This window comes from Henckelia pumila, chromosome 1 (genome assembly GCF_033568475.1).
Source record: "Henckelia pumila isolate YLH828 chromosome 1, ASM3356847v2, whole genome shotgun sequence".
Lineage (NCBI taxonomy): Eukaryota > Viridiplantae > Streptophyta > Magnoliopsida > Lamiales > Gesneriaceae > Henckelia > Henckelia pumila.
Genome location: NC_133120.1, coordinates 89,252,643 through 89,268,344, shown reverse-complemented (window position 1 = coordinate 89,268,344; position 15,702 = coordinate 89,252,643). Strand labels below are relative to the sequence as shown.

At 39.1% G+C, this 15,702-nt stretch overlaps 1 non-coding gene across 1 annotated transcript; it reads left to right on the top strand.

Annotated features, from left to right (window-relative positions):
* The first annotated feature begins 289 nt into the window (after positions 1–289).
* LOC140876937 (small nucleolar RNA R71) lies at positions 290–395 on the top strand. Its single transcript, XR_012149163.1, has one exon. It is a non-coding gene; the product is annotated as a small nucleolar RNA R71 (small nucleolar RNA).
* Positions 396–15,702: the final 15,307 nt, after the last annotated feature.

The window sequence follows — 15,702 nt, the reverse complement described above, 5'->3', positions numbered from 1 at the left end:
CACACCTGCAGGTTCTGCGATATTCACCTTGTTCAGAGAAGCCACTTGTGTACTCAACGCAGATAGATGTGCAGTAATGGATGTAAGAGGATCCACATTGTACACTCCTTTCTTAACTCCCATATGTTCAGATGGCCATTGATAACTATTGATAGTCATCTGTTCCAGCATATAATAAGTCTGAATGGGATCCTTGGAAAATATGGTACCTCCAGCAGCAGAGTCCACAGACATTCTTGTAGGCGTATTCAATCCATTGTAGAAAAACTCTATTTCTTCCCAATCTGCAAAATTATGATTAGGACAATGCCTTAACAAATCTTTGTACCTTTCCCATGCCTCGTATAGTTGTTCTGAATCATGCTGTTGAAAGGTACTGATCTCAATCTTTAGCTGGGTTGCCTTGGATGGTGGAAAGAATTTCTATAAGAATTTCACAGCCATGCCCTCCCAAGTTGTTATGCATCCTAGTGGCAATGACTGCAGCCAACTCCTTGCTTTGTCCCTAAGAGAGAAAGGAAACAAACGTAAGCGTATTGTATCCTCAGAAACACCATTTATTTTAACAGTATCAGTAATCTCTAGAAAAGTGCGCAAGTGTAAATGAGGATCAGCTGTGGCAGTTCCATTGAATTGGTTCTGCTGAACCATGTTGATTAAGGCCGGCTTCAACTCGAAGTTGTTGGCATTTATTGTCCCTCTAGCGATTCCAGAATAGTAAGCCTGGATCGTTGGCCTGAAATGATCTCTAATTGGCACCAAAGGCAATTCATTGACATCTTCTTCAGCCATGTTTAATTGTTCTTCTCTCCTAGCTTTTCTCAAAGCTCTTGCAGTTCGTTCAATCTCTGGATCAAAGAGCAAAGAATTCGCACTTTGAGATCTTCGCATAAACTGCAATTAAGAACAATAGCAATTTATTAGTACTTAAATTAAAATAAGAAAAACTCTAAATTAAAACTTCGACTAATTGGTAACAAGATTAAAAAATAATCAAAATTAATCCCCGGCAACGGCGCCAAAAACTTGTTGTGAAATTTCCTCGCAAGCGTACGAGTGTCAAGTTTTAGTATAGTGAAAGAGAGAGTGTCGATCCCACAGGGAGTAAAATGAAAAGATTCAATACTTGTAATTAAAATAGTCTTAATTTTATCTAGAAAATCAAACTTCAAGAGTTTTGCAGAATAAATAAAATAAATAAATAGAAATTATTCAGCTCACACACACACAAATTTTGAGGAATTATCAATCAGAGAAAAATAGTCCAGAGGTTTTGATTTCACTTGGTCTCGACAATATTCAATCCTAATTAATCTATTTTATGAATTTCCTTCGATTAATAACCAAAAACACTTAGATTATTCTATTCCCCTCTCCCGAGCAACAAATAGAGTGTATCAACTTACAATTCGATTTTAATATCCCTATTAAAAATCTAGATGTAGTGATATGTGTAAAATGATGTTCATTAAAGGTTCTATTAAAGCTATATACTCTCCCGAGCTATATAAACAATTAACAGTATAGTTCCTATTGATCCTACTCAAAATCCCCTCTCCCGAGCAATGATTCTAAGTAAATATAACAACTCAATTTATGGCCAATAAATTAAGAAGACATTCAATTCTAAAAACACAATTAATCTATAAAAATTCAATTTATTAAAATCAAAGATTCATGAATATGTCTCAACCAAGCTACGTCAACCTCTAGACCAGAAAAGTTTATTTAATGTTTGAATTCAATAAAACCAAATAATGTTTAATATCTCAAACATAATTCAACAATCAAAAGAAAATAAAAAGAAGAAACAAAGCCGTAGTCTTTCTTCCGTGTCCGGTCGAAAAGTCTTCATCTTCGTTCCAAGCAATCTTCAGTTCTTCAACTCCAAAAAACTCACAGAAGTGCTCTTTCGAATATTGTGTGTATTGGTGGCTGATAGAAAACCTCCTATGACTCCAAAAAATCCCTTAAATATGACCTAACAATCGTCCAAAAAAATACCAAAGATATCCCCCAAGTTTCCATAAACAATCGGACTCTAAAATTCCAAACATACGACGGCGCGGGCGCGCCGAAAACAGGGTGGGCGCCCTCTTAACTCGCAAAACATGCTTTTAAAAAATCCTCAATGGCGCGGGCGCGCTCCCAGCTCGACTCTTTATCTCAAACTCTTCATTAATAGCGCGGGCGCGCCTAAGGATAGGGCGGGCGCGCCTCTAGCTCGAACTCAACTTTTTTTCTTCACTTTTCCAACTCTTGAATTTCTTTGTAAACTTCCATCTTGTAAGCTTATTTCCACTTGAACACATCAAAATCCATAACTTCCTACAAACACAAAAACAACAACAATTTCACGCAATATCTACCAATAAATTCCAAAAGTCAAGTAAAACCATATACAAATTAAGTGCACAAAATGCACTTATCAGGCTGAAAGGCCTAGAGTGCAGATGACATTTGGAGGACTGTAGTTGAGTGGCACGGAATGTAGATTTACTTCCAGAGCTAGATGACTCAATATAGTTGCACCAAAGTCCGGGGATATAAAATACTTTACGTCACCTCGATTGGGTGAGTTGGTGATTCGTTTGAGAATTTTATTCCCCGGGATCCCAAGAACCAATATTCTATTGATATCAGACCTGATAGCCTTCATTTGAAACATGCATTGTATTCATGTTTATTATATTACATGTTTTGTTGTTTATACTGGGATTTTATTCTCACCGGAGTTATCCGGCTATTGCTGTGTTTTGTATTTGTGCATGGAAATAGGTGGGGCAGGAGCTGGTCAGACTCTACGTGGATAGCTCGAGATAGAGTTTTAGCATGTGAGGACTCGGGTTTTAAGCAAGAGAACATGTCTTTTGAATTGTTAAAAATGTAAGAACACAAACAAGAATATTTGTATATATGTTTGTGAGTACTCGTTTATATTTGATGTCGTGTATCCTAGATTAAGGGATTAATGTAGTTTACATGTTTATGACTGTGTAGTTGAATAAGAATGCATGTAAATGAGGTTTAAGATTGAATAAGAGTTGTATATCTCATGTTTAAATTTGTGAAATGTTTAATTTTGAATTTTTAGTACAGGGCACGGACCCCGTGTCATGGTCCGTGCAGGGGTCCAGATGTACTCTGTCTTGGAATTCCTTTGTTGTCGAATTCAGCATTGGGAACGGACCCAGGTCCAGAAGAGGCACGAACCCCATGCCTTGGTCCATGCGGGGTCCGAACCAAGGTCCCTATGGGGTCTGTCCGTGTAAAAAAAAAAATTTCTTTCAGCGACGTGTTTTCGCATTGCCAAATGTAAGGTTTTGTGTCGCCAAATGTCCTGTATTATTTATTTGATTATTAAGCATACTAATATTCAGATTGAATATTTCGAGTTATTAATCGCCCTGTAAGATTAGATTAGCACCCTAGATCCCCACAACAGGTGGTATCAGAGCGTAAGTTTTTGGATTCAGATAGAAGTTGATGATCGGGGTAGATTGAGTCTGCCTGATTGTTTTATATGCCATGAGATTGTATGTTATCTATGATTATGTGCTTTACATGCAAGCATGTTTTATTGTTTCCACGAATTATGTGATTGCTGTTGGAAAACTGGCGGTCAGATCAATCACGATTGATACCCGGTGCAGCGGAAGTTTAAAAATTTTTATCATGGAACAATTCCATGGTGTGGGTATCAACCATTCAACGATTAAATTATTGTGTGTGTAAAATTCAAATAACAATTAATTAAATTTTACCTTCAATCTCGAAGCGAGATTATTGGACACCACACAGATTTCTCTGCGCTTCTTGTATCTCCCAGGAACTGATGAACTCCTTCAATCAGGTCCACGAATAGGGTTTAAATCCCTCTGATAGATTGCACTAGAAAATCTATCAGAAGTTTTTCTGCGAAGAGATTAAACGAATCTGATTCGTTATTCCTGACTGCAATTAAAAATCACAGACCGGAATTTCTCGGGCAGAGGGGGAGGGTTCGGCCGATTTCTTTTGAGAGGAGGCTAGGGTTTCGAAAATCCTGTCTCAAAAATTATGACCTGTTGTGTGTAATTTCTGTACTGCAATAACTTATTTATAATGCAGGCCACTAACACCTTAGGGCCCATTAGTCATAAGCTAGGGCCCGACAAGCAAAGCCCGCACGTTCAGAAATTAATATAAAATTCATCGTGACTCCGATCGATGAACCAATTTCACCAATGTGCACAGAAACCATTTCTGCACATTTTAAAGTCAAAATAAATTTTCCTGAATCCGAATTCAGTGGTTTCCAAAAATGTCCATCCCTATGTCATTTTAGGAAATCCTACTCCCTTACTCTTATTTAAGAAGTCCAACTCCTTAGTTCATTAAATTTAACTCTTTAAATTTAACTATCTCAACGGGGATTAAAACTCCATTACACTGTGTGACCCTCAATGGTTCAGGGATACAGCTAGCCGTGGGCTCACAACTCCTTGTGACTCGGAACAACACTTTCCGACTTGCCCAACGAATCAAGGTAAAGCGCCTAGCAACATCGCCCCATGATTCCCTAGGTATCACTGATAGTGCCTACAAGAACCAGTAGATTTTGGTTAGCGTACAGTACGGTCCCTTCATCCATATATCCCGATCGAATCAACAACCATTGGTATATCGAGAGTCGCTCAAGATTCGATAACTATGCAATACATCTTGAAGATCAAATTAGTGACATCGCATGTGCTACTAAGAAACCATTTCTTAAATCACATCAAGTACTCTGGCCAGAGATTTGTCACACTAATATCTCCTCAGATCGCATAGGATATCCACACTCGCAAGTATGTGGTGAATCCTTGACAACAATGCATTGACTCCTATATGTGTCGTAACTGTACCCAATCTCGACACCTGATGACCCCCATAGAGTCGGTAAACGAGTCAAAGCACAGCACTAGCATATAGAGTCTCCATGATGTTTCAAGTCGTAAGGACTAATGGTGTACAACCAAAACCGCGGACTTTATCCACTCGATAAGTGATAACCACTTGGAAAGTCCGGATAGGGTAGTTCGATTATTCATCCTATGAATATCCATTTGCATGCTTCGAACATCTCCATGTTCCCTACCAATGAAACGTGGTACTCCGCATCGCAAATGCTAGTCTCAAACTCGAGCGATCCTTATCCTTATTATCGGACGGCTCAATCGACTAGGAACGGTTTTAGAATATACAGTGACTATAAGATGTATTTCATGATAGACATCCCCATGTTCTACCACATCTTACATACACTATAGTATATTCAAGGTCTTTATCAAAACAACAATAGTATATCACAATATAACAATATGAAGTAATATAAAGTCATTGCCATTAATAAAAGTGTAAATAATATTAAACAAAAGATTGTTTATACAAAGAGTCATCAAAGCCCATAGCCACACAGTTGGCTCACTGGGCACCCACTCTTACAATCTCCCACTTGCCCTATAGCCAACTAGTCATACTACGTAGACCCATTGCTTCGCGATGTTTGTCAAACAATGGTCCTGGCAAGGGCTTAGTAAGCGGATCAGCGATATTGTCTGCAGAGGCCACTCGTTCGACAATGATGTCTCCTCTTTCCACAATCTCCCGGATTATGTGGTATTTCCTCAGTACGTGTTTGGATCTTTGATGAGACCTTGGTTCCTTTGCTTGAGCAACGGCACCCGTGTTGTCACAGTACACCGGGACTGGACCAACAAATTCAGGAATAACGCCCAACTCTTGGACGAACTTCCTCATCCAAACGGCCTCTTTAGCAGCAGCTGATGCTGCAATGTATTCAGCCTCAGTGGTGGAATCCGCTGTGGTGTCCTGCTTGGAACTCTTCCAAGAGACAGCACCGCCATTGAGCATGAACACAAATCCAGAGGTTGACTTCGAGTCATCCACATCACTTTGGAAGCTAGAGTCGGTATAGCCTTCCAATTTGAGATCTCGTCCTCCATACACCATGAACATATTCTTAGTCCTTCGCAAGTACTTAAGAATGTCCTTCACGGCTTTCCAATGCATTTGACCAGGATTAGACTGATATCTGCTCGTGACACTCAGAGCAAATGCTACATCCGGTCTGGTAGATATCATCCCATACATGATACTACCTATAGCTGACGCATATGGTACATGTGTCATATTCTCTATCTCTGCATCAGTCTTGGGACACATAGACTTGGATAGAGAAACTCCATGACACATGGGTAGATGTCCTCTTTTGGACCCATCCATTGAAAACCGTTTCAATATGGTATCGATGTAGGTTGATTGAGTGAGTCCTATCATTCTCTTAGACCTATCTCTATAGATCTGTATCCCAAGAATGTAGGATGCCTCTCCCAAATCCTTCATCGAAAATCTACCTGATAACCATATCTTTGTTGACTGCAACATCCCTACATCATTCCCAATGAGTAGGATGTCATCAACATAAAGTACTAAGAATGTCACCGCATCCTTAACTACTTTCTTGTACACGCAAGGTTCCTCCGGGTTCTTGATGAAACCAAAATCTTTTATTGTTTCATCAAATTTTTGGTTCCAACTTCTTGATGCTTGTTTTAGACCATAAATTGATCTCTGAAGCTTGCATACCTTATGCTCGCTTCCCATGAATGTGTACCCCTCAGGCTGCTTCATATAGATTTCCTCCTTAATGTCTCCATTAAGAAAAGCAGTCTTCACATCCATTTGTCATATCTCATAGTCATACCATGCAGCTATGGCAATTAGGATTCTTATGGACTTGAACATTGCAACTGGTGAAAAGGTTTCGTCATAGTCAACTCCTTGCCTTTGAGTATAACCTTTAGCCACCAATCGCGCCTTGTAGGTCAATACCTTACCATCAGGCCCAAGCTTTCTTTTGTAGATCCATTTACACCCTATCGGAACAATTCCATCGGGAGGATCTACTAAAGACCAAACTTGGTTTGTATGCATCGAATCCAATTCTGACTGCATAGCTTCAAGCCATAAATTCGAATCCGCATCAGAAATTGCTTCCTTGAAGTTTCTTGGATCACATCCAATGTCGGGTTCATCTTGATCCCCTTCAAGAAGAAGACCATATCGAACTGGAGGTCTAGAAGTCCTTTCGGATCTTCTAGGTGCAGGCGTGTCCAGCAATGGTTCCTGAGGTGTAGGATCGTTATTTTGTATTTCGGGTTCTTCTCGAACTTCTTCGAGTTCCATCATCTCGCCTTTCTTATCCAATAAGAACTCCTTCTCCAAGAAGGTGGCATTCCTAGAAACAAACACCTTTGTTTCAGCAGGATAATAGAAATAATATCCGATTGAATTCTTCGGATACCCTACAAAATAACATAAGCTGGATCGACTATCCAACTTATCTCCCACTGTCCGCTTCACGTAAGCAGGACATCCCCAAATCCTCAAGTACGAATACTTAGGAGCTTTGCCATTCCATAACTCGTATGGTGTTTTGTCCACTGCTTTAGTGTGGACGTTGTTCAACAACAATACCGCCGTTTCAAGCGCATAGCCCCAAAACGAAGGTGGAAGCTCAGTGAAGCTCATCATAGATCGAACCATGTCCAACAAAGTTCGATTACGACGCTCCGATACACCATTAAGCTGTGGTGTCATAGGAGGAGTCCACTGAGAGAGAATCCCATTCTCTTTCAGATAGTCCAAAAACTCGGTACTCAAGTATTCTCCACCTCGATCCGATCGAAGTGCTTTAATACTTTTACCTAGCTTGTTTTCTACTTCAGCCTTGAATTCTTTGAACTTTTCAAATGCTTCAGACTTATATTTCATTAAATATAAATACCCATACCTTGAATAATCATCAGTAAGGGTAATGAAGTATGTGTGGCCATGTTGAGTCCCTACTCTAAATGGACCACAAACATCTGTATGGATCAAATCCAACAGATTCTGACTACGCTCAGGTTTCCCCTTAAAAGGAGATTTAGTCATTTTTCCTTTTAGGCAGGATTCACAAGTAGGTAGAGAATTAATATCAGACATATCAAACATGCCCTCTCCCACTAGCTTGTTCATTCTCCTTGAGGAAATATGACCCAGTCTAGCGTGCCAAAGGTTTGCCGGGTTTTGACTATCGATTTTCCTTTTGTTTGTTGTCGCCGGTTTATCAACATAATTTATTGGAACGTCTTTTAGTTTTAAGTTGTATAGATCGTTTTCAAGTTGTCCATTTCCAATCAAACATTCATTCTTGTAAATATTGCAAATCCCATTCACAAAATTGCAAGAATAACCATCTCTATCAAGCATAGAAATAGAAATAATATTTTTAATTAAATCTGGAACAAATAAAACATCTCTTAAAAAGTAACTTAAAACCGTTCTGCAAAATTTAAATAAATATTTCCCTTAGCTATGGATTTAACTCTGGAACCATTCCCGAGCCTTGACTGGGTCTCACCCATCCTTAGCCTATTACTTCTTATCATCATTTGCAACTCATTGCAAATATGAGATCTACATCTGGTATCCAATACCCAAGAAGTAGTATTAAAAATATTTATTTCAATGTATAACATACCCTTTGCAGTTCGCAACTGCTCGAGGTATTCCTTGCAGTTACGTTTCCAATAACCGGGTTTCTTACAGTGATGGCAAACTTGTTTAGACTTGTCCAATTTTGTATGTAACATTTTGCCTTGAGATCATGGTCCAACCATTTCTCTAGTTACATCAGCCGGGGCTGTTTTCGGAGAAGCCTTTTCTAACACTTAGAAAATCTTTTCCGAACTTAGGACAATCTTAACTTATGGAATCATTCTGTATTTGTTTGCGCCAATAAGTTTGTTTTGTTGGAGAACAGAAATATGTGGATTACTGAGATGAAACAGACAAATATCAATGATTGTTTAAGCAATTTACTAAGACATAAAATAGGCGAAATTTAATTTTATGAATCTCACTCCCACTATTTTAACGATTTCACTACCCTCTAGTGAAAACGGGAAACTTTTTCCTTAGTGAGAACATGGAGTCCAATTGACAAACTTATGGTCCCGAATAATATCAGCCAACCATAATTCTCAAAAGGTAGAGCCCAATTGCTTCCAAAGCAACCCCCATGTGTTTACCTCATGTCCAATAAGGGCCCAATAATATGACGCCGTTTAAAGTGACATGTCAAGATGACCCATCAATATTAAGTTGTGATGGACGGTCGTCATGTGGATCCCCCAATAATATGAGCCGATCCCATGGGAGTTCCACCCAACTTACAACATTTGTCGATCCAATGTACAGCTTTCCGACGGACGGGCCCCCCCAATAATATGAGCCGGACCGTATCCGCGGGTAGCATCACATACATTGACCGTTGATGGAAGGTGGGAACATTTAAACAAATTTAAATTTCCTTTATTTATCTTGATATAAATTTTAAATCATATTTAAAATGAGGGATTTTTAATTATAAAAATATTTGTCTCATCATATTTAATTTATTGCATGCTTGCCGGATTCACGCAATTATGTCTAAACATGCATACAATCATAATATCAAATATTATATAGGATGATCGATTCCATTTCTAATTGACCCGTGGTTGCCAATCACGGGTCTTAGTCCAATCCTAGGTGATATGCAGTATGCAATGCAATCCTATTACATGTGCTTCCAATTTACATTTCTTCAGTCTTTATTGTCTGCTGGGCCCACCGTCTTCAAATCTTGATCTCCCACTAAATCTAATGTATTTACAATAAATAACAATGACAAGTAGGGGATACATTTTTAGGGGTGGGAACGGGCTATAAACCAAGCCCACTTTTATTACATATGACATTCATATCGGGCCATAAACCAGGCCCATTAATAAAACCAACAACAATAAAAACAAAATGTAAATTCCTAACATACACCTACAAAATTGGTCATGGCAATCGATCATCCTTATCCAATAACATTTAATTCAAAATTAATTTATTGGATAACATGCAGTGGCAATTCAAATTTAAACAAGATAAAATCATATTTTATATAAAATCTCATTTCACATATAAAATCATATTTTATCTCTATATCAAATAAAATCATATTTTATCTATAAAATCCAATTTTACAAATAAAATCATATTTTACTCAATATATCATAAGATCATATCTTATCATCAATTGTACCAAAATAATTGATTTCAAAATTCAATTTACGGATAAAATATTAAAATTTTCCAAAAATTCAAATTTATCCAAAATCAATTTTAAAATTTACGGACTCGAACAATTCGATCCGAAATCTCGTGAACCAATCAAAAACAATTTTTGACCGGACCAAAAATAAAATTTTAACATATTAAAATTAATTTTTAATAAAAATATAATTTTTCCCGCGGGCCGCCCGGGACACTCCCGGGCCGGCCCGCACCCGGGGCGCGGGCCGGGGGCAGCCCGGCTGCCCCCTTAGGGCAGCGCCGAGCGCTGCCCTGCGCAGCGCCCAGCGCTGCGCTGGGCAGCGCACAGCGCTGCCCTGGGCGGCGCCGTGCGCCTCCCCCGGGGGCAGCGACCATCGCCGCCCCCTCCGGGCAGCGATCCAATCGCTGCCCGGGTTTTGCCCCGGAAAAAAAAAATTTTATTTAAAAATATTTATTTTGTTTCAAAAACCGAGACTCAAAAATTTTGTACAATTGATTAATTCAATCGTTTGATCTGAGCAACCTGGCTCTGATACCACTGTTGGAAAACTGGCGGTCAGATCAATCACGATTGATACCCGGTGCAGCGGAAGTTTAAAAATTTTTATCATGGAACAATTCCATGGTGTGGGTATCAACCATTCAACGATTAAATTATTGTGTGTGTAAAATTCAAATAACAATTAATTAAATTTTACCTTCAATCTCGAAGCGAGATTATTGGACACCACACAGATTTCTCTGCGCTTCTTGTATCTCCCAGGAACTGATGAACTCCTTCAATCAGGTCCACGAATGGGGTTTAAATCCCTCTGATAGATTGCACTAGAAAATCTATCAGAAGTTTTTCTGCGAAGAGATTAAACGAATCTGATTCGTTATTCCTGACTGCAATTAAAAATCACAGACCGGAATTTCTCGGGCAGAGGGGGAGGGTTCGGCCGATTTCTTTTGAGAGGAGGCTAGGGTTTCGAAAATCCTGTCTCAAAAATTATGACCTGTTGTGTGTAATTTCTGTACTGCAATAACTTATTTATAATGCAGGCCACTAACACCTTAGGGCCCATTAGTCATAAGCTAGGGCCCGACAAGCAAAGCCCGCACGTTCAGAAATTAATATAAAATTCATCGTGACTCCGATCGATGAACCAATTTCACCAATGTGCACAGAAACCATTTCTGCACATTTTAAAGTCAAAATAAATTTTCCTGAATCCGAATTCAGTGGTTTCCAAAAATGTCCATCCCTATGTCATTTTAGGAAATCCTACTCCCTTACTCTTATTTAAGAAGTCCAACTCCTTAGTTCATTAAATTTAACTCTTTAAATTTAACTATCTCAACGGGGATTAAAACTCCATTACACTGTGTGACCCTCAATGGTTCAGGGATACAGCTAGCCGTGGGCTCACAACTCCTTGTGACTCGGAACAACACTTTCCGACTTGCCCAACGAATCAAGGTAAAGCGCCTAGCAACATCGCCCCATGATTCCCTAGGTATCACTGATAGTGCCTACAAGAACCAGTAGATTTTGGTTAGCGTACAGTACGGTCCCTTCATCCATATATCCCGATCGAATCAACAACCATTGGTATATCGAGAGTCGCTCAAGATTCGATAACTATGCAATACATCTTGAAGATCAAATTAGTGACATCGCATGTGCTACTAAGAAACCATTTCTTAAATCACATCAAGTACTCTGGCCAGAGATTTGTCACACTAATATCTCCTCAGATCGCATAGGATATCCACACTCGCAAGTATGTGGTGAATCCTTGACAACAATGCATTGACTCCTATATGTGTCGTAACTGTACCCAATCTCGACACCTGATGACCCCCATAGAGTCGGTAAACGAGTCAAAGCACAGCACTAGCATATAGAGTCTCCATGATGTTTCAAGTCGTAAGGACTAATGGTGTACAACCAAAACCGCGGACTTTATCCACTCGATAAGTGATAACCACTTGGAAAGTCCGGATAGGGTAGTTCGATTATTCATCCTATGAATATCCATTTGCATGCTTCGAACATCTCCATGTTCCCTACCAATGAAACGTGGTACTCCGCATCGCAAATGCTAGTCTCAAACTCGAGCGATCCTTATCCTTATTATCGGACGGCTCAATCGACTAGGAACGGTTTTAGAATATACAGTGACTATAAGATGTATTTCATGATAGACATCCCCATGTTCTACCACATCTTACATACACTATAGTATATTCAAGGTCTTTATCAAAACAACAATAGTATATCACAATATAACAATATGAAGTAATATAAAGTCATTGCCATTAATAAAAGTGTAAATAATATTAAACAAAAGATTGTTTATACAAAGAGTCATCAAAGCCCATAGCCACACAGTTGGCTCACTGGGCACCCACTCTTACAATTGCATGATTATGTGTTTTCAATATAAATGCATGCTTTGCATGAGCTATTATTCCAGATTATCCTTAGTCAGAACCTGAATTCTCATGAGAATGCATGAGAATGCTTATCAGAGAAGGATTAAATAAATTGTAGAATATGATATTGTTTATGCACTAATTTGTTTGACAATCAGATATGCCTCCCCGTAAAGCACCGGTCATTAGACAGACATTGGTTGTTCCTCAGGCCGCACCAGCACCAGTACCAGTACCACCGACAGTGGTTGAGCCTCAGAATTCACAGGGTAGTACATCTGCTGATCCTATGGATGCTACTGCCACTCCGATGGAAACACTGCTGAAACGATTTCAATCGTTCAAACCGCAAAAAACTGAAAGGAACAGAAAATTCAGTTGATTTTGAGAATTGGCTAGAAGATATTGAACAGTTGTTTGACTCGCTTGATTATTCAAATGATCGTCGTATCCGACTTGTAATACATCAACTTCATGAAGTTGCCAAGAGTTGGTGGATTACTACAAAACGATATTTGGAACATCGAGGTACGACTATCACCTGGACTGTCTTTAAAACTGAATTCTATCAATGTTTCTTCCCAGTCTCCTACAGGAAAGATAAGGGTGCTGAATTTACCAATCTGAGGCAAGGAAACTTGAACATTGAAGAATATGTGGCCAAATTTTCAAGTCTTTTGAAATTTGCCCCACATATAACAGCAATTGATGAAGCCATGGCAGATCAATGTATTAATGGCCTCAATCCAGATTTGTTTACCCTGGTGGACAGTGGACGACCCAATAATTTTGCTGAAGCACTGAATAAATATAAGGGAGCATAAGCAGGTTTATTGCGACAAAGAAGAGAACCGTTCATTCCACAGCCATCTCCACAACCTATATCAGCATCAGTGTTACCCCAGAATCCGCCACAGTTTCAGCAACCATCTCCCAGATTTGAGGGAGGAAGTAATGGCAGAAAGGATTCTAGATTTAGGCCTAAAGGGAAGCAATTTAAGAAGGCAAGCAGTAGTTCCTCCAGTTCGAGTGGACAGAGGTCATTTAGTATAGGGCAAAGATCTAGTGATTCAGGGGTTTATTGTGGCAAGTGTGGCGGATGACATGCTACTGATCAGTGCAGAGGTGTGTCAGGTAATTGTAATATTTGTCGTCAACCAGGTCATTATACCAAAGTATGTAGTCAAAGAACAACAGAATGTATATCTGGTGCTTCTTCTCGACCAGTACCTCAGACGAAAAGACAATCAGTGCATTCATTTCAGCCTCAACAACAAACCAGATCAGGAGAAAGCCAGACTGTGACTCAACCTCCTAGGCAACAAGCACAAGTGTTTGCATTGGCTGAGGAGCAGGCTCAGGCAGCACCTAACGATGTTATAGCAGGTAACTGCTTTCTTTTTAGTTATCCTGCTTACATTTTGATAGATACATGTGCATCACATACATTCATATCTGAAAAATTTGTTATGATGCATTCTTTATCGTCTGAGCCATTGCCTACTGTTGTTTCTATTTCTTCACCTTTGAGTGAAGGTATTATCTCTGTTAGAATGATTCGAAATTGTACCTTACAATATGACGGGAATGTGATTGATGTGGATTGTATAGTACTTGGTTTATCCGATTTCGATTGTATTGTCGATATAGATATGTTAACCAAGTACAGGGTGACTGTAGATTGTTTCTAGAAAGTGGTTCGATTTAGACCAGACATGGCAGATGAATGAAAATTCTATGGTAAGGGTTCTCGAGCCAAGATCGCTTTGATATCTGTGTTATCTATGACCCGTTTATTGCAGAGAGGTGCAGAAGGATTTCTGATTTATGCAGTCGATGTATTGAAATCCAGTCCATCAGTGACAGATATTCCAGTGGTGCATGAATTTGCTGATCTATTTCCTGATGAAATTCCTGGTTTACCTCCAGTTCGGGAAATAGATTTCAGCATTGAGTTAATGTCAGGTACGCAAACAATATCCAAAGCTCCTTACAGAATGGCACCTATTGAATTGAAGGAGTTGAAAGATCAGTTGGAAGATTTGCTGGCCAAAGGGTACATTAGACCGAGTGTTTCACCTTGGGGCGCTCCGGTACTTTTTGTACGAAAGAAAGATGGGTCTATACGATTGTGTATAGATTATCGTCAACTGAACAAGGTAACGATAAAGAATAAATATCCACTGCCTATAGTAGATGATTTGTTTGACCAATTACAGGGTTCAACGATCTATTCTAAGATTGATTTGCGATCCGGATATCATCAGGTAAGGGTAAGAGATTAAGATATCCCTAAAACTGCTTTCAGAACAAGGTATGGACATTATAAATTTATTTTCATGTCTTTTGGTTTAACCAATGCTCCTGCAGTATTTATGAGATTGATGGATAGAATATTTCAGAAATATTTGGATGACTTTGTCATTATTTTTATTGATGATATCTTGATATATTCTAAGAATGTGCTGTTAGAGTAGATGCCCTGCAAGCCAAATGTTGGTCAGGGATTTTATTGACTCAAGTGTAATAGCAATCTTTATTTTAATATAATTAATCTTTTATTTGGAATTTTTTTTATCTATATACCCATGCAAGTTGCATAAATAAAGACCTTGAATATCTTAGTGATGACAATCATGAAACACATATTATTAATTACTGTATATTCTAAATCAAGTTCCTAGTCGATTGAGCCGTCCTAAATAAGGATAAGGATCGCTCGAGCTCGAGACTAGAATCTGTGATGATGTGTACCATGTTTCATTGGTATGGACATAGAGATATTCAATCATACAGATTGGTGCTCATACGATGAGTTCACTGAACTACCCTCTCTCGAACTTCCCAAGTGGTTATCATTCATCGAGTGGATAAGTCCGTGGTTATGGTTGTACACCATTAGTCCTTACGACCCGGAACAACACTGAGGCTCTACATGCTAGGACTTTACTTTAACTCATTTACCGACTCCATGAGGGTCATCAGGTGGCGAGGTTGGGTACAGTTGCGACACATGTAGGAGCCAGTGCATTGTAGTCGGGGATTCACCGCTCACCTATGGGTGTGGATATCCTATGTGATAAAATGAGATAATAGTGCATG